This window comes from Stomoxys calcitrans, chromosome 5, assembly GCF_963082655.1.
Source record: "Stomoxys calcitrans chromosome 5, idStoCalc2.1, whole genome shotgun sequence".
NCBI lineage: Eukaryota > Metazoa > Arthropoda > Insecta > Diptera > Muscidae > Stomoxys > Stomoxys calcitrans.
This window is the reverse complement of record NC_081556.1, coordinates 65,106,280-65,129,241: the sequence shown is the minus strand read 5'-3', so window position 1 is coordinate 65,129,241 and position 22,962 is coordinate 65,106,280. Positions and strand designations below refer to the sequence as shown.

Below are 22,962 nucleotides of genomic sequence, written 5' to 3'. Positions count from 1 at the left end.
TACACTGGCGGTATGCATTGACATCGAGGGGACTTTAAACAAGCTGAGCATGTGTCCAATGGCATATATATAAGGGAGAAAGTGGCACAGGGCAAGCCATAGGGGCGCATTTTATCGCCACTCCTATGGGTGACCACCATAAATGACCTACGGATGCTGACTGAGGAGGGATTTTAACCCGTCTGCTGCGCAGACGATGTTATAATACTTCTAAGAGGTAAGGATCCGAACGAGCCATGCAGAAGGGCCGAAAGGGTCTTGCATATGGCATATGATCGGGCTCGACCCAGAGGTCTCAATGTAAACCCAGAGAAGACTGAAATATGCCTGTTCACGAGGAAGACGAAGGTGGGCGAATTGAGAGCACCACGCTCCTCAATAAGACGATTTCGATATCTGACAAGGTCAAATAGTTAGGTGTGATCTTGGACAGGAAACTGAATTGGAAGTGTCACATTCAGGAGCGTACTGAGAAGGCTCACAGATGTTGGGCACTATGTAGACGGGCCGTAGGCTCGAAATGGGGCCTGAATCCTAGGATAGTCCACTGGCTCAACAGCAGCGTGATTAGACCAATACTTACTTACGCCTCAGTAGTTTTGTGGACTGCAATGAAGAAAAAGTGCAGCATGAGGACCATACTCAGGTTCAGAGAACATGTTGTCTTGGCAAAGGCGAAGCGATGAGGACCACGCCCACTAGGGCACTGGAGACTATTCTAGATATCCGACCCATTGACATACAGGTTGTGAGGCAGCCACTGCGGCTATGAGACTTAAGGCGATGGGAGAATGGATTGAGGATGGGAGCAGCAAATACCATCGCGGTATAATCGAGGCGACGATAGGAAACCTGGAAGGAAGTGGAGAGGTTTCCGATCGGATATCTGTGATGAACCTTGAAGTCGAGTGCGACGCACTTCTGCCATCGGCACAGTCTTGGATTGGCGGAACCATCTGGAAGAGCATGTTACACGGATGGATCAAAGCTAGAGGACAGAGTGGGCCTGGGGGTTTACATTGAAAATCCAGGGACTGAAATCTGTTTTAGACTGCCTGACTGTAATACGGTCCTGCAGGCGGAGATCCGGGCGATCACGGAATGCGTGAAGTGGTGTGGTGCTAACGCGAGGACGTCGAGTGTGAACATCTTAACCGACAGTGAAATCGCCATAAGTGCAATACAACCAGGACGGTAAGGTCACGAACAGTCTTGCAGTGTAAGAAGGAGATTAACGCCTTCTGTGATATATATATATATATATATATATATATATATATATATATATATATATATATATATATATATATATATATATATATATATATATATATATATATATATATATATATATATATTTATATATATATATATATATATATATATATATATATATATTTATATATATATATATATATATATATATATATATTTATATATATATATATATATATATATATATATTTATATATATATATATATATATATATATATATTTATATATATATATATATATATATATATATATATTTATATATATATATATATATATATTTATATATATATATATATATATATATATATATTTATATATATATATATATATATATATATATATATATATATATATATATATATATATATATATATATATATATATATATATATATATATATATATATATATATATATATATATATATATATATATATATATATATATATATATATATATATATATATATATATATATATATATATATATATATATATATATATATATATATATATATATATATATATATATAAAAATATATATACATATATATATATATATATATATATATATGTGGAGTTAGATTCTTTTTTTCTGCCCTACTAACTGAACTAAATTTCCCACTAACGAACAGTGGATACTTCCCTTATATCAATGAGGAGTTTTTTATGCCGGGTCCGAACGACGTGCCGCATAGTGATACCACTTAGTAGAGAAATGTACTCTTCAGTAAGGTTTGCCATTTTATGATGGAAAGATATACGAGTCAACAACGAGTCGAAATTATTAAAATTTCTATCGAAATTCTCCGTCAGTGGCCTCAACGTTAAGAGCGCTACGTCCAATTTAGCGATAAGGTTCATTTCTGACTGAATGGGTTCGTCATTAAGCAAAATATGCAGTATTGGTCCGACAGCAATATACACGTTGATGAGATAAGTTCACAGAAGATGCAGTCGTGGAATTCAAAATTAACACACCGTCATAATAATTTTGAATTACTTCCACCAAATACTTTTTAGGGTAAAAAGGTAAAACTAAGTCGCAATGTATATGAAAATTCCGCCACTATTGAAATTAAAAATGCTTTTCCAAAATTTAACAACCAAAAAAACATCTGTGTGGAGAACTTAAAATTCTTTGGCCTTTAAAAATGGTCTAAGATACAAAAATAACCGATTTGGCCCATTTGCAAACCCAACGACCTAGCGGCTAGCTTTTTGCGTTCGACAGCTATTGGAATGTCGACTCGGAATGTCGAGACGACCAAGAATATATATACTTTGTGGGGTCCTAGATCAATAGTTCGAGGTGTTACAAACGGAATGACTAGATTATCCCCATTCTATGGTGGTGGGTATAAAAAGAGAAAAGCGAAGACCGGCTGCTCTCAAATTATAATTACAGGAAAAGTCAAAAATCATCTCACCACCAGAATACAAGTGTCTTAAGTAGCGAGTATTCCTCATTCATTGTTTTCTTTTTTTTCATTACGACTGGATTTCGCTCTCTATATAATGGAGCATTTTGTAGTTATGGTAGATTAAGTAGCTTTAAGATGACTCGTATGAATCATTTAAGTAATTATACTGAATTTTTCAATTGACAATCTGAATAATCTTTTTGTACTTTCTTATAAAAACTTCTCCATGCTTCTATAAGAAAAAATTAGAAATAATTAACAAACAAAAAACATTAATATAATTTGTTTTCTTACTAAATAGTTTTAAGGGAAACTTGGCTTGTCCGTTTCTACATAAAATAATTTTTTTTATTTTTTCTGTATAATGTTAGAATAATGACGTTGATCGAAGGTTTATAATAACGGAATTTATGGTGAAGGAATCCTTGAGGAGCTTGAAACCATTTAAGTCACCCGGACCTGATGGGATATTTCCGGCGTTTCTACAGAAAGAGGCAGACTATCTGGCGACTCGTCTGGCCAAAATTTTCACAGCGTGCCTAGGACTTTCATATACTCCAAAAGCCTGACAGGAGGCAAGGGTGGTGTTTATACCTAAGCCCGGCAAGGCAAGTTATGCGACACCAAAGGCCCACAGACCCATAAGCCTTACGTCCTTTCTACTTAAAACCATGGAACGTATTGCGGGCACCACGATAAAGAGTATGACATCCAGCGAACTGCTCAAATACAAACAGCATGCCCATGTCAAGGGAAGGTCGGTGGAGACTGCCCTGCACGAGGTTGTGCATAAAAAGAAGAATCGTTCGATGCCAAAACGTATACACTGGCGGTATGCATTGACATCGAGGGGACTTTAAACAAGCTGAGCATGTGTCCAATGGCATATATATAAGGGAGAAAGTGGCACAGGGCAAGCCATAGGGGCGAATTTTATCGCCACTCCTATGGGTGACCACCATAAATGACCTACGGATGCTGACTGAGGAGGGATTTTAACCCGTCTGCTACGCAGACGATGTTATAATACTTCTTAGAGGTAAGGATCCGAACGAGCCATGCAGAAGGGCCGAAAGGGTCTTGCATATGGCATATGATCGGGCTCGACCCAGAGGTCTCAATGTTAACCCAGAGAAGACTGAAATATGCCTGTTCACGAGGAAGACGAAGGTGGGCGAATTGAGAGCACCACGCTCCTCAATAAGACGATTTCGATATCTGACAAGGTCAAATAGTTAGGTGTGATCTTGGACAGGAAACTGAATTGGAAGTGTCACATTCAGGAGCGTACTGAGAAGGCTCACAGATGTTGGGCACTATGTAGACGGGCCGTAGGCTCGAAATGGGGCCTGAATCCTAGGATAGTCCACTGGCTCAACAGCAGCGTGATTAGACCAATACTTACTTACGCCTCAGTAGTTTTGTGGACTGCAATGAAGAAAAAGTGCAGCATGAGGACCATACACAGGTTCAGAGAACATGTTGTCTTGGCAAAGGCGAAGCGATGAGGACCACGCCCACTAGGGCACTGGAGACTATTCTAGATATCCGACCCATTGACATACAGGTTGTGAGGCAGCCACTGCGGCTATGAGACTTAAGGCGATGGGAGAATGGATTGAGGATGGGAGCAGCAAATACCATCGCGGTATAATCGAGGCGACGATAGGAAACCTGGAAGGAAGTGGAGAGGTTTCCGATCGGATATCTGTGATGAACCTTGAAGTCGAGTGCGACGCACTTCTGCCATCGGCACAGTCTTGGATTGACGGAACCATCTGGAAGAGCATGTTACACGGATGGATCAAAGCTAGAGGACAGAGTGGGCCTGGGGGTTTACATTGAAAATCCAGGGACTGAAATCTGTTTTAGACTGCCTGACTGTAATACGGTCCTGCAGGCGGAGATCCGGGCGATCACGGAATGCGTGAAGTGGTGTGGTGCTAACGCGAGGACGTCGAGTGTGAACATCTTAACCGACAGTGAAATCGCCATAAGTGCAATACAACCAGGACGGTAAGGTCACGAACAGTCTTGCAGTGTAAGAAGGAGATTAACGCCTTCTGTGATATATATATATATATATATATATATATATATATATATATATATATATATATATATATATATATATATATATATATATATATATATATATATATATATATATATATATATATATATATATCACAGAAGGCGTTACAGTCAGGCAGTCTAAAACAGATTTCAGTCCCTGGATTTTCAATGTAAACCCCCAGGCCCACTCTGTCCTCTAGCTTTGATCCATCCGTGTAACATGCTCTTCCAGATTGTTCCGTCAATCCAAGACTGTGCCGATGGCAGAAGTGCGTCGCACTCGACTTCAAGGTTCATCACAGATATCCGATCGGAAACCTCTCCACTTCCTTCCAGGTTTCCTATCGTCGCCTCGATTATACCGCGATGGTATTTGCTGCTCCCATCCTCAATCCATTCTCCCATCGCCTTAAGTCTCATAGCCGCAGTGGCTGCCTCACAACCTGTATGTCAATGGGTCGGATATCTAGAATAGTCTCCAGTGCCCTAGTGGGCGTGGTCCTCATCGCTTCGCCTTTGCCAAGACAACATGTTCTCTGAACCTGTGTATGGTCCTCATGCTGCACTTTTTCTTCATTGCAGTCCACAAAACTACTGAGGCGTAAGTAAGTATTGGTCTAATCACGCTGCTGTTGAGCCAGTGGACTATCCTAGGATTCAGGCCCCATTTCGAGCCTACGGCCCGTCTACATAGTGCCCAACATCTGTGAGCCTTCTCAGTACGCTCCTGAATGTGACACTTCCAATTCAGTTTCCTGTCCAAGATCACACCTAACTATTTGACCTTGTCAGATATCGAAATCGTCTTATTGAGGAGCGTGGTGCTCTCAATTCGCCCACCTTCGTCTTCCTCGTGAACAGGCATATTTCAGTCTTCTCTGGGTTAACATTGAGACCTCTGGGTCGAGCCCGATCATATGCCATATGCAAGACCCTTTCGGCCCTTCTGCATGGCTCGTTCGGATCCTTACCTCTAAGAAGTATTATAACATCGTCTGCGTAGCAGACGGGTTAAAATCCCTCCTCAGTCAGCATCCGTAGGTCATTTATGGTGGTCACCCATAGGAGTGGCGATAAAATTCGCCCCTATGGCTTGCCCTGTGCCACTTTCTCCCTTATATATATGTCATTGGACACATGCTCAGCTTGTTTAAAGTCCCCTCGATGTCAATGCATACCGCCAGTGTATACGTTTTGGCATCGAACGATTCTTCTTTTTATGCACAACCTCGTGCAGGGCAGTCTCCACCGACCTTCCCTTGACATGGGCATGCTGTTTGTATTTGAGCAGTTCGCTGGATGTCATACTCTTTATCGTGGTGCCCGCAATACGTTCCATGGTTTTAAGTAGAAAGGACGTAAGGCTTATGGGTCTGTGGGCCTTTGGTGTCGCATAACTTGCCTTGCCGGGCTTAGGTATAAACACCACCCTTGCCTCCTGTCAGGCTTTTGGAGTATATGAAAGTCCTAGGCACGCTGTGAAAATTTTGGCCAGACGAGTCGCCAGATAGTCTGCCTCTTTCTGTAGAAACGCCGGAAATATCCCATCAGGTCCGGGTGACTTAAATGGTTTCAAGCTCCTCAAGGATTCCTTCACCATAAATTCCGTTATTATAAACCTTCGATCAACGTCATTATTCTAACATTATACAGAAAAAATAAAAAAAATTATTTTATGTAGAAACGGACAAGCCAAGTTTCCCTTAAAACTATTTAGTAAGAAAACAAATTATATTAATGTTTTTTGTTTGTTAATTATTTCTAATTTTTTCTTATAGAAGCATGGAGAAGTTTTTATAAGAAAGTACAAAAAGATTATTCAGATTGTCAATTGAAAAATTCAGTATAATTACTTAAATGATTCATACGAGTCATCTTAAAGCTACTTAATCTACCATAACTACAAAATGCTCCATTATATAGAGAGCGAAATCCAGTCGTAATGAAAAAAAAGAAAACAATGAATGAGGAATACTCGCTACTTAGGACACTTGTATTCTGGTGGTGAGATGATTTTTGACTTTTCCTGTAATTATAATTTGAGAGCAGCCGGTCTTCGCTTTTCTCTTTTTATAGCCACCACCATAGAATGGGGATAATCTAGTCATTCCGTTTGTAACACCTCGAACTATTGATCTAGGACCCCACAAAGTATATATATTCTTGGTCGTCTCGACATTCCGAGTCGACATTCCAATAGCTGTCGAACGCAAAAAGCTAGCCGCTAGGTCGTTGGGTTTGCAAATGGGCCAAATCGGTTATTTTTGTATCTTAGACCATTTTTAAAGGCCAAAGAATTTTAAGTTCTCCACACAGATGTTTTTTTGGTTGTTAAATTTTGGAAAAGCATTTTTAATTTCAATAGTGGCGGAATTTTCATATGAACATTGCGACTTAGTTTTACCTTTTTACCCTAAAAAGTGTTTGGTGGAAGTAATTCAAAATTATTATGACGGTGCGTTAATTTTGAATTCCACGACTGCATCTTCTGTGAACTTATCTCATCAACGTGTATATTGCTGTCGGACCAATACTGCATATTTTGCTTAATGACGAACCCATTCAGTCAGAAATGAACCTTATCGCTAAATTGGACGTAGCGCTCTTAACGTTGAGGCCACTGACGGAGAATTTCGATAGAAATTTTAATAATTTCGACTCGTTGTTGACTCGTATATCTTTCCATCATAAAATGGCAAACCTTACTGAAGAGTACATTTCTCTACTAAGTGGTATCACTATGCGGCACGTCGTTCGGACCCGGCATAAAAAACTCCTCATTGATATAAGGGAAGTATCCACTGTTCGTTAGTGGGAAATTTAGTTCAGTTAGTAGGGCAGAAAAAAAGAATCTAACTCCACCCTATATATTTCTACCAAAAGAAGATATCCATATATCACAACAAAACACACTTTTCCAACTGCTACTCTGAACAATTGTCGATTGCCATAAGAGTAAGTTTTCAATGTAAACATATTGCATTCTACACTGTTTACGTCGTGCCGTTGCGTTTATACACACGTCTGGCGTTAAATTGATTCGTTCTTGAAATAATTCATACAATCGGATATTGTCCGGCTGTAGACCGTAATATACGCATTTATATAATGGGTGATTTTTTCCATTTCCGAAGTGAAGATCAGCCAGAAGCTTTGCAAGAGTTACCAATGCATCCAGAAAAAGTCACAGTTTGGTGCGGTTTATAGGCTGGTGGCATCATTGGACCTCTTCTTCAATGATGCGAATCGTAAGGTAACTGTGAATGATGAATGGGAAAACCAAGCCAGCCCTCCGGCAACGGTGTCTCCATTGCGGAGGTAGACAAAGTCGGAACAGGTACGAAGGAAGCGCCCACGGCCCCTGAGTCTTCGTGGAGGACTGTGACTTCCAATAAGAGGCCACAGCCATCACGGAAGGGGAAGATGGTCGCTGAGAATGGTAAGGACCCGCCCTCCTACGCCAGAGTGGCAAGGAAGTACAACAGAGATGAGATGATTTATGCAGTTATCAATATCAGCTGTGCATCCAGTAGGATTCCAACAGATCCTCGGTCCCGAGTGGAGGATCCGGTTAACGAGCGGATTTTCGAACATGTGTGGAACTCTATAGAGGGTGCACCCATACAAAAGATAAGCTGCGAGTTTAGAGGGGACATCTTTAAGCTGCGTTTTGCGTCGGCGGAATGTATTGATACCGTCAAACAGCTCGCCCGAGGTATCCACGCTCCCTGGGAGGGCGCAAAGCTTGACTTGGTGAAAAAGGTGCAAAAGGTGAAAAAATTGTTGATTTTTATCCTCCTTGGATGCTTTGAATAGAAGTTAATGAGCCTTCCCGATGCCGTTTCTTTTTGGTACCAATCGAGCTTTAATCTTTTGCCCTTCCTATGGACTATTGTGTGAAGGTATGATAGCATGCCATTTGTTTCGCATTCCATTGTAAATTGGATCTGCTTATTGAATGAATTCAATATTCGGAGTGTGTTTTTTTACTTCATTCTTGTCGATTATGCAAAATATGTCGTCTACATATTTGGTCAAAAATCGCGGTTTGCTCGTCAATTTATACATACATTTGTCTAGTAGTTCCTCCATTATTATGTCTGCTACAATCGGCGATAATGGAGACCCCATTGGCATGCCCTTTTTTTGTTCATAGAACCTGTCGTCATACATTAAGTATCTGGAATCCTTTGTACATAAGTTTACCATCTCTTTAAGTAAATCCATTGGAATTTTTGTATATTCTTGAATAATTGTCCATTTCTTCTTTATTGTCGATATTGCCAGATTGACAGGAACACTGGGGAACAAGGATACAACATCGAACGAGACTAGTTATTCCGTGTCTTTAATCTCTTGGTAGTTGATTCTCATTTTGAATTCTATTCCGTCTTTTATGATGTATATTGAGTCCTTCGTAACATTGTTGTTGTTGTTGTTGTTGTAGCAGTTTATTGTGTACTATCTTTCGTCTGCTTGATTCTGTTGAGTGTCAAGACCCAGGAACTCCGCGACTAAGAAGGGGTGCGTCCACAGGGATCTGGGTCTGAGTCGAGTGGGTCTGGCCGGGCAGATTAAACAGGTGACGTGTATCGTGCGGTCCCTGGTTACAGTCGGGACATACATCTTGCACGTCGGCATCAATCCTAGCTCTGTGGGAATTGAGGCGGCTGCATCTGCCGGAACGTAATTGAGCCAGAATCACTCTGGTTTGCCGGGGGAGGTCGATTTCTTCGGGTGCAATGGGTGGCGGTCGTACTCCAAGGACTACATTCACCCGGTAGCCAGTTAACGCGTCTGCTACCGTGTCTGCATGAATGTTGTTCAGACCCGCTTGATATGCCGCTTGATCTAGAGGTTCTCTCTTGTAGCGCTGAACCTCACGCTCTAGATCATGTAGATCTACCTTAAGGCTTCTGGGCGGTGGGTATCTATCCACAAGATGATGATTTGGATGATTTCTGCGATAACAGCCCAAAAGGTATTGCTTAGACAGCATGTAGTTATGTCTTCGCACTGGTAGGATCTTTGTCTCCTGGTGGAGGTGGTCCACATGAGAACTAAGGAGGCAGCCCGTCGCAGTTCGGAGGGCGGCATTCTGACAGATCTGAATATTATTCCACTGCGTGTCACAAAGCTGACGTGACCACACTGGCGCTGCATAACTTACCACAGACCGGCCAATTGCTTTGTACGTGGTCAACAAGGTTTCTTTGTCTGCACCCCAAGTGCTGCCGGCGAGTGACTTGAGGACCTTGTTTCTACTTTTGACTTTATTGCAGATTGCTGTGGCATGTGGGGAGAAGGTGTAGGAGCTGTCAAATGTGACGCCAAGTATTTTGGGACACTTGATGGTCGGAATCAATTCTCCATCGACCATCACAGTCAGCTCAGAATTCACCTCACGCGTATTTGTAGTGAACAGTGTGGCTGAAGATTTGGTGGCGGATATCTTCAGATTTCTTGCAGCGAAATATGAGGCAAGCTCGTTGAGGTAGACGTTCAGCCTATCGCAGATGTCATCAATGGGTGGGGGGCCTGATGCCAAGATCGTACAGTCGTCCGCATATGATACGATCTCTATGCCGTCTGGAGGAGGTGGGATGGAGGAAAGGTAGAGGTTAAACAGAGCCGGAGATATCACCCCGCCTTGGGGAACTCCCTGTTTCACTCTACGGTGTTTTGACTTCTTATCCCTAAATTCCACAAATGACTGGCGGCCACACAGATAATTCGCGACCCAACGTTTAAGGCCTGGCTGGAGGGACGTGTTGGCGATGTCCTCAAATAATTTGGCATGGCTGACCGTGTCGAATGCCTTCGATAGGTCCAATGCCACGAGGACCGTCCTATCACATGGCCTGGGTTGATTGAAGCCACGGCAAATGTGTGTGGTGATGGCATGCAAAGCTGTTGTTGTGCTGTGCAGTCTCCGAAATCCGTGTTGATGCTCGGCGAATGGAAATTCTCCTACGAGGCTCGGGAGGAGTAATGCCTCAAGCGTCTTTGCCACTGGTGAGAGAAGGGAGATCGGTCTGTACGACTCCCCCAAACTCGGGTCTTTACCAGGCTTCAGTAGCGGGATCACTCTGCCCATTTTCCAGACATCGGGAACTATAAGAGTGTTCAATGACAGGTTAAGGACAGTGGTAAGGTACTCAACTCCAGGTAAATCCAGATTCTTCAGCATCAATGTAGAGATTCCGTCGGGGCCCAACGCCTTGGAAGATTTGGCGCCACGGATGACATTTGTAACTTCGCCCACGGTAAATTGTGATGGCTGTTCATCGGCTCGGAGACCACGAATACGGCGAATGGCTCTCCTCCTTGCCCTGTCTCTCTCGGGATGCACGATAAATTGACGGTTGAACAACCTGGCGCATCTCTTCGGATCAGTCACGGTTAACTCGCCAAAAGTGACTGAGGTCCTGTCGTCCCGTCTACCGGGGTTCGAGAGAGACTTAACAGTGGCCCACAATTTGCCTGCACCGGTGCCTAAGTTACATTGCTCCAAGTGTTCCAGCCACAAATTCCGCTTATGTTCGTTGACTACCCTGTTTATTTCCAGATTCAGCTCGCTGATTCTGGGGTTAGCGGGGTCCATAGCACGAATCCCATCACGCTCGTCTGCGAGTACCACTGCTTGCGCCGGGAAATTGGGTCGCACTTGCGGTATTCGACCGGCTGGTATAAAGCGAGCGGCTGCTGCGTTGATGATGTCTCGGAATTTCCTCTCGGCCACAAGCACATCAGAGGGGGGTGGCAGTTCATTGAAGCGGCGATTGGTATACTCTCTGAAGCCAGTCCAATTGGCCTTCTTATAGTTGATGAACGTTCGGCGCTCAGAGGTTATGAAGTCGGGTGGTCGGTCGATGGTGAGGATTATGGGGAGGTGGTCTGACCCCAAAGAGATGACGGCTTGCCAGGATACGTCACTCAGGAGATCAGGGGATGCGATTGAGATGTCTGGCGAGCTGCTGCACCTCCTCGTAATCCTAGTGGGGGCATCCTCATTCACCGTGCAAAACGTGGAGCTATCTATCTGCTCTGCCAAAGCTATGCCACGCTGGTCGTTGCCTAGGGGAGAATGCCATGACGAGTGATGTGCATTGAAATCCCCCAGAACCAGACGACTATGGCCAGATAGCAACCCACTTATGTCGGGGCTGTAGGCCTGGCCATTAATCGGGACACAGCTGCCAACCGGCGGTATATACACGTTGTATATCTCTATCTCGGCAGTACCAGACTTGACTGCTACCCCCATACATTCCATGTATGGGTCACTAGCGTCAAGCGCAGGCGAGATAGGTCTATACTGCACGGAATGGTGTATAACGAAGGCCAATCCCCCACCTCCATTCCTTGAGCGATCCTTACGTAGCACATTGTAGCCGTGACAACTGTGCAAGCTGCAGGTGTTAGTCAGCTTTGTCTCCTGGATCGCTGCGACCGATATGCTCTTCCGACTCATAAAATCCACAATCTCATCAATCTTGCCTCGCAGTCCATTGCAGTTTAACTGCAGGAACGATACATTTCCCGACACTGGCCTGGCAATAGTAGGGCTAGGGTGCTGTCTTTGCATAAATTGCCGTAAGGGAGAGGTCGGGGGGGTCACATAGTCCGACGACGAGGACGCCGAAGGCGACGACGGCGACGCTTGTGACCCACTGCTGGCTGTGTTCGCACAGCACCTAGCGACATAGCCAGTATGACTATACTCCCGTAGGGAAGTTAGGCCAGAGCAAGAACGGAAATGTACCCACTCCAAGCACCTGTTACACCTCACCGACACTGACCGATGATGAAGGCGGTTCTGGCAAACGGAACAGAACCAGGGTCCGGGGTTCTTTTCAATCCCGGCACGGACCAAAAGCATACGGAGAAGGCACTCCGGGATGTGCCTCTCCCATGACGAAAAAAGACGAACACGTACACTGAGGCGGCAGCCCTTGCCGATGAATATTCCATCGGGTCAATCCGGTACGTACAACCGGCTGCCATGGGATTGCGTAACATTGTTTAATATCTCTGTGATGTATTTGGATAATCCGTATGTAGGGGAGTTTATGGAGGAACATATCGGCCTAAGTGGGGAAACAGGAATTTGCAGGACAAATTTGACCTGGTGGTAAGATATTCCACAAATTGAAACATGTCTATTAACTATGATAAAAGTGTGAGACGATACTTTTTCGACCACCAGTGGGCAAATGCAATTATAATGTAAGAAAATATTGGAAATCATTCGGAATCAAATCCCCAAACCATCAAAATATCCCAAATAAGGAAAAAGTTAGATATTTAGGGTTTTATTTAGATAAGTTCCTATACTTTCACGATTATATAAAGATTCAAATCCAGAAGGCAAGAGGTTCATGAGATATAACTTCGTCAGTAAAACTTTTACTATATAAATCTCTTGTAAGACCCATTTTAACTTACGGTTGTCCCATATGGATCAATATATCGCCATCGTATATGGAAATGCTAAGGAAATTTGAGAGAAAATGTTTACGGGCCTGTACTTCATTATATAGGTCAGCAGAAAGTGACTTTGTTAAATATATACCTAACAAAGGACTGTATGATGTAGCAGATGTCATAAGGATAGATAATTTTATAATAAAGCTAATAAGAAATCATATTGCTAAAAGTACACAATGTACTTCAAACAACTTAATTAAAGCGCCTTATTTGTAGACCACAATTACATCTCTAACCGTTTAGTTACAGGATATGTGCTCCCTGAAGCTTTCATATTTTTAGACAATCAAGAATTTATTCAAAATCGACAAGGTATCCCGATATTTTACCACCTATATAGGAGGGCCAATGTAAAGGCTGTAAGAAATGATTTAATCATAAGTAATGATTCTATTCTTCTATTTCAAACAAAGATTCAATTGAGAGGAGAAATTTAAACAAAGAAATTTTTTGGTGGATTGTCAATTAAACCTGATGCATTTTTTTAATTTTTCTTTTACTTCCTCTAACTTTTTTTTATACTTCAATAATATTTAAGTAATGTTTTTGTAAATTTTTTAATTACATGTATATATAAAAGATATCCGAACATAAATCTAAATTCATGTAAATATGTATAGATCATAATTAAGTCTAACTATTATATATAAAGTATTTGAGAACCCAAACATGGGCTATGTACTATATCACATTTCTTTTTTAAATAAGTCTTTTTTGTTTATTTATAGTATCAACTTTGTAAATATAAAACATAAAACATAAACAACTAAAAAAAACCCTAAATCGGCACAACGATCAATATGGCAGTTACCTCTAAAGATAGTTCGATATGAACCATATTTGGGTCGGATGTCGGAAGTCGTAATACAAATTACTGTTTCAAATTTCAGCGCAATCGGGTAATAAATGCGTCTCTTACAAGCTCCTACAAGCCCTTTGTAGGCAGATCGGATTATAAGGCAGCTATATCAAAATATTGTCCGATCTGGGCCATATTCGTATCGGATGACGGGTGGCCTAAAACACCAAATTCATCAAAATCGGGTAAAAAGTGGGCTTAAAAGACCCTAAACGGGCAGATCGGTCTATATGGCAGCTATATCCATATATAGTCTGATATGGTCGATATTTGGGTCGGATGTCGGTAATCTTGATACAATTCACTATTTTAAACACCAACGCATTAGGATAATATATGCGTCGTTTACGGGCTTTAGACCTTATGTCGGTCTATATAAGAGCTATACACTCAACCAAATTTGTTATTCAAAACAGCAAAAATGCTAGCTAAAACAGCAGTTTTTGTCTGCTAAAAATGGGAAAGCAGACATTACTGCTGTTTCAGCAAACAAAGGACTGCTGTATTAGCAAACATTTCTTACTGCTATTTCAACTAACAAAATCTGCTGTTCACAAGTCTGCCGAAAAAAAAAATTTTATGCTACTTTTTATGGTTTTCTAAAAATTTTATTGGAAGAGACGATTTTAATTTGTGGAATATTACTGCAAAGAATATAAAGAATATTTCGAAATGTGACTGAGCTAGCTCGCATTTTTTGTTATTGCTCTACTAATGTGCACATGACTGGCATGGCCTTTTGTATCTAAATTTAAAGAAATAAGGTTATGGAAAGTATACATTCAGTGGTGATTATAAACATCCACTGAAACACACATTTACATATGTGCTCTATTTTTTCTTCTAACATCCCCTTCATAATTAAGCAGCAGTCATTTTCAACAAACAACAGATTTTTAAGCGGTAAGCTTGCTACTCTGAAATTGCAGTACTACTGCTGTAATAGCAGAATTACTCCTACAATAGCACCAAAATTAACTACTAATATTCAGCTGACAGTGTTTGCTGTTTTCGGCAAAGTTTTTTCTATGAGTGTATCTTAATAAAGTGTAATCTGCACCATATTCGGGTCGCATGACGGGAGGCTTAAGACCCTAAATCATCAGACTACTGCTGTAATAGCAGAACTACTGCTACAATAGTACCAAAATTAACTACTAATATTCAGCTGACAGTGTTTGCTGTTTTCAGCAAAGTTTTTTCTATGAGTGTATCTTAATAAAGTGTAATCTGCACCATATTCGGGTCGCATGACGAGAGGCTTAAGACCCTAAATCATCAGACCGTTCTATATTAGAGATGTGCACGTGAGTGATTTTTCACTCACGCACGCTCGCGAGAAAAAAAATCACTCACGCTCATGAAATAAAAAAATTTACTCATGCACGTCTCACGAAAAACTTGCGAATCTCGGTTGAAAAAATATATTTCCATAAAACGATAATCATTTTTTTGCAAACGTCGGCAAAAGTTAAGAGAAAAATAGGCGAAAAAGTAGGGCTTTTCTTATTGTGAAGAAAATGATATAAAAAATATATTAACAACCCTTAAAACCATTAGGCCACCATTGCCGGCATCATTTTTGTTCTATTGGTTTAAATGGTTAGTTCTCTCATTTATTTCCGAAAAAGAAAGGGTCCCTTTGAAGTGATTTAAGACAGTCCACGTTAAATTAAATGGGTAAAAGACAAAATGTCTGTCATAACGCCCAACGATCATAAGTCCCAAAATTAATTTTGGGCGTTTTGACCGTCCATACCATTGAAAGATTATTTGCCTAAAATTTTTGATTTTGTTCTATTTTTAATTTTAATATTCGAAAGAAATGCAAAAATTGAAGCATTCAGTCGGTTTTGCTTCTCACTGTATGTACGCATAGACCGCTGAATGCAAAAACAAAATTTCTTGCATATTTAAAACATATTTGTCTAGTGAACGACATGCAGTCCAATCCTTTTGCTAATATTCCATCTGCCTGCACGTATTGCTTTTGAAGCCACAGCTGGTGTTTTTGGCAGCTATAGAAAGGGAAATTACGTTTGAAAACGTTGATTTGGCTGTTTTCGTCTTCTACATAGTGCCCTCTTTACAATAGGGGTGTTTTATTTACCCATTAAGTGGATTTTCTCGCTTTGTTTGTATGGAGAAAAATTCTGTTCCCGTTTACCTAAGCGGCGATAAGTAATCTTATTAAAGATATGGTGTTACCATTTGATTTGAAGGACAAAACTGAGAGAGAAAGAACGCAACATTTTTATTTACTGATTGAACGTTCTGAAGTGGCAAAATTGCTTAGGATTTTAATAAAATCACCTTTATAAAACCCGAAAAACATTTATTTATTAAAATATTTTTTTTTTTATTTTGTTGATATTTATTTATTTCAGATGTTGTGTCTGTGCTGCCAACGTTAAAGTAAGTATAAGGCATTTAGCGGGTAGAGCGTTTTATTTATCCATAAGCTAGCGAATCCACTAGACTGGTAAATAAAATAGCAAATGTATAAACTAAAAGATTTTATTGACCAATGAGATCCATACCATTAAACCCTCTCCGCTTTTAATACTAATCAGTTTTTGGTTTTAATAAAAAAAAAATACTTTAATGTAACTTTTTTATTTTTGTCTTTCCCGATTTAGTTAAAAATTGTCTATTTGTGGAAAAATATCAATTATTTATTTGAATTAAGTCAATTTAAAGTTTTCTGAAAGAAGAAACGGTTTTACAATAAATTTATTTATTAAGTTGATAACCAATTTAATTGAATTTAATGAAATTCAGTTTATCATAAATCCAAATCACAAAATCGTTTATTTATAATACAAATTTCTTTATAGGACCGATTTCAGCAAAGTTTATAATTAAATATGCAAATTTATTAATTAAACCAAGATATCTCTTTTTTATTTGTTATATTGCAGTATATTAACTTTTAAGATAAAGAAATTGCCTTTAAATTAAAGCAGACCACACGCCTTGGATTGAAAGTCAAAAATAGTATTGCTATTAATAAGAAATATTTGCAATTTTTAAAGTTAACAAGTAAAAGTGTGCTAAGTTCGGCCGGGCCGAATCTTATATACCATCCACCATGGAGCGCATTTGTCGAGTTCTTTTCCCGACATCTATTCCTAGGCAAAAAATGATATAAGAAAAGATTTGCTCTGCTATTAGAGAGATATCAAGATATGATCCGGTTTAGGCCACAATTAAATTATATGTTGGAGACCTGTGTAAAATGTCAGCCAATTCGAATAAGAATTGCGCCCTCTGGAGGCTCAAGAAGAAGAAGACCTGTGTAAAATGTCAGCCAATTCGAATAAGAATTGCGCCCTCTGGGGGCTCAAGAAGTAAAATAGAGAGATCGATTTATATGGGAGCTGTATCGGGCTATAGACCGATTCAGACCATAATAAACACGTATGTTAATGGTCATGAGAGGATCCGTCGTACAAAATTTCAGGCAAATCGGATAATAATTGCGACCTCTAGAGGATCAAGAAGTCAAGAACCAAGATCGGTTTATATGGCAGCTATACCAGGTTATGGACCGATTTCAACCATACTTAGCACAGAAAACGATACTAAAACACTATGTGCAAAATTTCAGTCAAATCGGATGAGAATTGCGCCCTCTAGAGGCTCAAGAAGTCAAGACCCAAGATCGGTTTATATGGCAGCTATATCAAAAAATGGACCGATATGGCCCATTTACAATACCAACCGACCTACACTAATAAGAAGTATTTGTGCAAAATTTCAAGCGGCTAGCGTTACTCCTTCGGAAGTTAGCGTGCTTTCGACAGACAGACGGACGGACGGACATGGCTAGATCGACATAAAATGTCGCGACGATCAAGAATATATATACTTTATGGGGTCTCAGACCAATATTTCGAGTAGTTACAAACAGAATGACGAAATTAGTATACCCACATCCTATGGTGGAGGGTATAAAAATACTTAAACAAAAGTCAAGTTTTTATTAAATTTTAGGGTATAGTACTTATTATGAAGCCTATGTTTAATTGGGTCTAATTTAAAAATCATTGAAATTCAGAGTGCAACCGAAACTTTAACCAAAAGATTGTTTTTTGTCCAAGAGTTTAAATACACAGAAAAAATTAAAATCTTCCAATTTTAAAGAATGTGTATTTAACACAGAAAGAATTAAAAACTTCAATTAAGAAATTTGAGGATTAAATTATAAAAATTGCTGAAATCGAACCTACTAAGCATTTTGTGTTATTGATTAACAACTTTACAATTTGGATTTACAATAAGCTCAAAAATTCAATTAAAGTAGTTATTTACTCCATAAACCCATTATTTGAAAGTTGCCTTTTTCTTTTCTTGTAAGCAACCTTTTTCCTGTTTTAATAAGAATAAATGGAGACCATCGTAGTGCAGAGGTTCTCAAGTCCGCCTATGACGCTGAACGCCTGGGTTCGAATCCTGGCAAGACCATCAGAAAAAAATTTTCAGCGGTGGGTTTCCCCTCCTAATGCTGTTAACATTTCTGAGGTATTATGCCACGGCGTTCGGACTCGGCTATAAAAAGAAAGCCCCTTATCATTGAGCTTAAACTTGAATCGGACTGCATTCGTTGACAAGTAAGAAGTTTGCCCTGTTCCTCAATGAAATGCTCATGGGCAAAATTTGCAATAAAAATAAATACATAATTGATATGTTTCACATGAAAAAAAAAAAAATCTTATTTCAATAGAATGAATTGCGTACAGAATATGAAATGTATATACAGTAAAAATACAATAATTATATAACATAATTAATAATAATTATATATTTGTTTAATGAATAATGAGGCTTCGCATGGTCTATAATAGTATGATAAACAAACTCATTTATATAATACTAAATTTACCATGAACATTCCACTAAGGAACAGGGGTACTTCTCTCATATCAATGAGTGTAGTTTGATTAAAGTTTAAGCTAAATGAGAAAGGGGCCCATATTGAACCCAGGCGTCATAGGCGGACATGCTTAACTCTGAACCACGGTGGCCTCCAAATCATTTTCCATTTACATAGAAGCGAGACATATTTGAATCATTCTCTTTCTTCTTCTTTCCGTTCTCTTCGCATTACATATGTGTGAAAGGGAACACAATATTATCTTGATCAATGCACAATTTATACTATTTAAAAACATTTTAATTCGTAGAAACTAAAATATTTTCAATATATACCATGTTTACCAATCACATGATTTGACCGATTAAACATTTGACCGATTAAACATGGTATTGACTCTTAAAACACGTTTCAAACATGGTAAGTCATTGGAAAAGAAGCCATACGTGTTAATCATATTTTTAATTGTATGAATTAAATTATTTAGTATTATAAATTGTGCAATAATCAAGATTATTTTGTGTTCCCTTTCAAACATATGTAATGCGAAAAGAAGTGCGAATGAGTCATATATTTTACATGGCTAGCTTCTATCATATACAGAGTTTCTCTCTGTATATGATAGAAGCTAGCCATGTTGTGGCGTGGGTTGACAAGAAAAAAAAAATGAACGTGTTGTTTTTATCTCTCTTTAAAATATATTTTATTTATTTATAATTTTGAAGCAAAACAAATTTATAGTGAAAATGTTATGCTAAAATAGTGCGAAGCAGACAAAATCAGAATGTGAACATATAGATTAGATGAATTTCGGACGCAACAAATTGGAGGACATTGTAAAATTAATACTTGGTATTTATAAATATAAACAGTATCTTATTTATCTTATTTTCTATTATCTTTCTATTATAAAAAAAGCGCTGAGGACAGAGGATAAAACATGTGGAACTAGATTTCATGGTATTGTACACAAAATGCTAAGATTGGTATGTTTTACGTTTTATTTTAAATATAGTGTATCATTATTTTGTTCGTAATACTCTTTACAGACGGTGTCTCCGACAACGAAGAGATGATCGTAATGACAATAAATTGGTTTATGTAGCGAACTAGCTGATCCGGGCCCGCTCCGCTGCGCCTTCTTTTACTTTATATGTAACAAAAGTTTCCTTGGAATATTTATTTTCGACAATTAAAGAGCTTTTAGCGAAATACCATGCTACGAAAATAGTATACCGCTTGACTAACAGTTTAACAATATAAGTGCCTTTATCTGAACCCCATATGACGTTTATTGGTCCACGAATTTAAATTTGGATGTAAGGTGTACTCCATTCTTAAAATACTTTATTTCAGCCCGATATTCTCATGATGTCTGATTTAGTGGTGTTTTAGGGGGAAAGGTGGTCCCCAATATACTTGGCCCTGAAAAAATATTAGCATCGTGCTCTTCTCCCAAATACCATTTATTTAAACCCCATATTGCCATTGGCTTAAGAGGAGTTAACATGATGAGGCGTCCCCCAAGCACATGGCCCCAAAATAGGTTATCAAATTCGTTTTCTAATCTTAAATATCTTTCTTTTGAGCCACATATTGGCATGGTCGAAAATTTTTTCCCTTTGGGGGTGTTTTGGGAAAGAGGTGATGCCCTAAATACATGGTCCTACATTTGGATATCAAACTCGTATTCGTATTCCCAAATACCTTTATTTGAGCCCCATATTGCGATGGTCACTAAAAAATTGCTGTTTGTGGGGTATTTTAGGAAAGGGGTAGACCCCCAAAAAATTGGTATCAATTCTTGCTCTACCCCCCAAAACCATTAATTTAAGCTCCACATTGACATGGTCGGTAAATATGCCCGATTTAAGGGTGTTTTAAGGATTGAGATGGTCCCCCAAACATTAAGCCCGGAAAATATATCAGCAATGTACTCTATTATCATATACGTATTTGTCATTTATTTGAACCCCATATTGCCATTGGCCTCAAAATTGGATATCAAATTCGCTTTCTAATCTCATTTAAACTCCTTATTACAAAAGTCAGCAAATATGTCCGGTTTGGGGTATTGGCCCTAAAAACTATGAATATTTATTTCCACTCTCTTTAAGACTCAAATTGTCTTGGTGAGCAAATGCGTCCTATTTGGGGGTTATTATGGTGATGGGACGTCCGCTAGACAGTTGGCCTCTAGTGTTGATATCAGATAAGTGGTCTACTCCCACATACCTTTAATTTGAGCCCCATATTTCCATAGTCTGCAAACATAACCGGTTTGGGGGATGGGCGGCCACTCAGCGAGTTGGCCTTGAAAATATATTTCGGATTCGGGTTCCACTTTAAAAACCCTCTTATTTGAGCCTCATATGAGCCTCAATAGTCAGAAAATACTTACTATTTGGGTGGTGTTGTGGGGGTGGGGTGGCCCCATAGACACTTTTCCCGAAAATTGATCATCAGACTCGTGCTTTACTCCCAAAGACCTTTCATTTGAGCCCCATATGGCTATGGTCGTAAATTAGTCACCTTTGGGGGATGTTTTTGGTGAGAGGCGGCCCCCCAAACACTTGGTCCCATATTTGGATATCAGATTCGTACTCTACATTCGAATACATTTTATTTAAGCCCCATATTCCCATGGTCAGTAAACAAGTCCAGTTTGGGGGTGTTTTGGGGAAGGGGTGGACCCCCAGAAACGTGGTCCCACATTTCAACATCAGATTCGTATTCTACTCGCAAATACCAATTATTTGAGTCTCATATTGCCATGGTCTGTAAATATGTCCGATTTAGAGGTGTTTTGGGTCTTGGGGTGATCCCCCTAGCACTTGGTCCAACAATTGGATATCAGATACGTTTTCTAATCCTAAATATCTTTCTTTTGAGTCCCATATTGTCGTGATTTGTCTAAACATATGTTTGGTAGGTTATAGGGTGGGGCAGCCCCCCTAGGTACCCCATCCGAAATTTGGATACCAAAATTTTATTTTTAGGGTACTTTTTGAGAGCACACAAAATTTCGCTTAAATCGCACCACCCATCTCCGAGATCTGGCGTTTCTGAAAATTAGGGTAAGGGGGAGGGTCCGCCTCCCCTAAGATATCAAAAAATGGAGTACCCTATTTTCACCACGGGGTCATTATGCACCATCTGTGAAAATTTCATGAAAATCGGTTCAGCCGTTTCTGAGTCTATAGGGAACACAAACATACAAACAAACAAACCTACAAACAAACACAAATTGATTTTTATATACAGGGTGGCTGATGAATATTGCTACAATGATGAATATTGCTACATTTTTTTTCGGTGTATGGAATACATTTTTCTTTTATTCATGTTAAATTAAATTATTAAATTAATTATTAAATTATTATTAATTAAATTAATTAATTAATTAATTAAATTAATTATTAAATTATTATTATTAAATAGAAAAAAAGTTATTACATTTTTTTTTGGTAGCGGCTTTCATCAGCCACCCTGTATAAGATTACCACATTAATTGGATTTTTGAGCCTATAAGAAATTAAAATTTAAAAATTGTTAATCAATAATATAAAGCCATTTATAGGTGCGATTTCAGCGCAGTTCCTTAATTAAACCTAATTTCTCCTTATTACTGTATAAGTTTTCAAAATTTTATATCCACAATGTCCATATTCAAGAGAATAAATAAATTCCTCTGCATTTGAATCAAATGTATGACTTGGATCCTAGGAAGAGTTCTTGAAACTTGATAATGAAAATTTTTAATCGCAGAGAATGTTGCTCCCGAATTTACTCAAGAAAAAACTCAAGTATCAAATTTCAGTTAAATGTATAAAAATTTAGGCTTTTAAGAGCTTAAGAAGTTAAAACTGTGTACTGATTTCATCCAAATCTAAACGATTTCCACGGAAAAGTTTCAGTGCGCAATTTTAGACGGAAAGCTTTATAAGTTCCAACTCCATCGTG

General features: G+C 39.1%; 1 long non-coding RNA gene across 1 annotated transcript; it reads left to right on the top strand.

The window, feature by feature from the left end:
• The first annotated feature begins 16,509 nt into the window (after window positions 1-16,509).
• On the top strand, window positions 16,510-20,183 carry LOC106082605 (uncharacterized). Its single transcript, XR_001220529.2, has 3 exons — window positions 16,510-16,538; window positions 19,918-19,985; window positions 20,049-20,183. It is a non-coding gene; the product is annotated as an uncharacterized LOC106082605 (long non-coding RNA).
• Window positions 20,184-22,962: the final 2,779 nt, after the last annotated feature.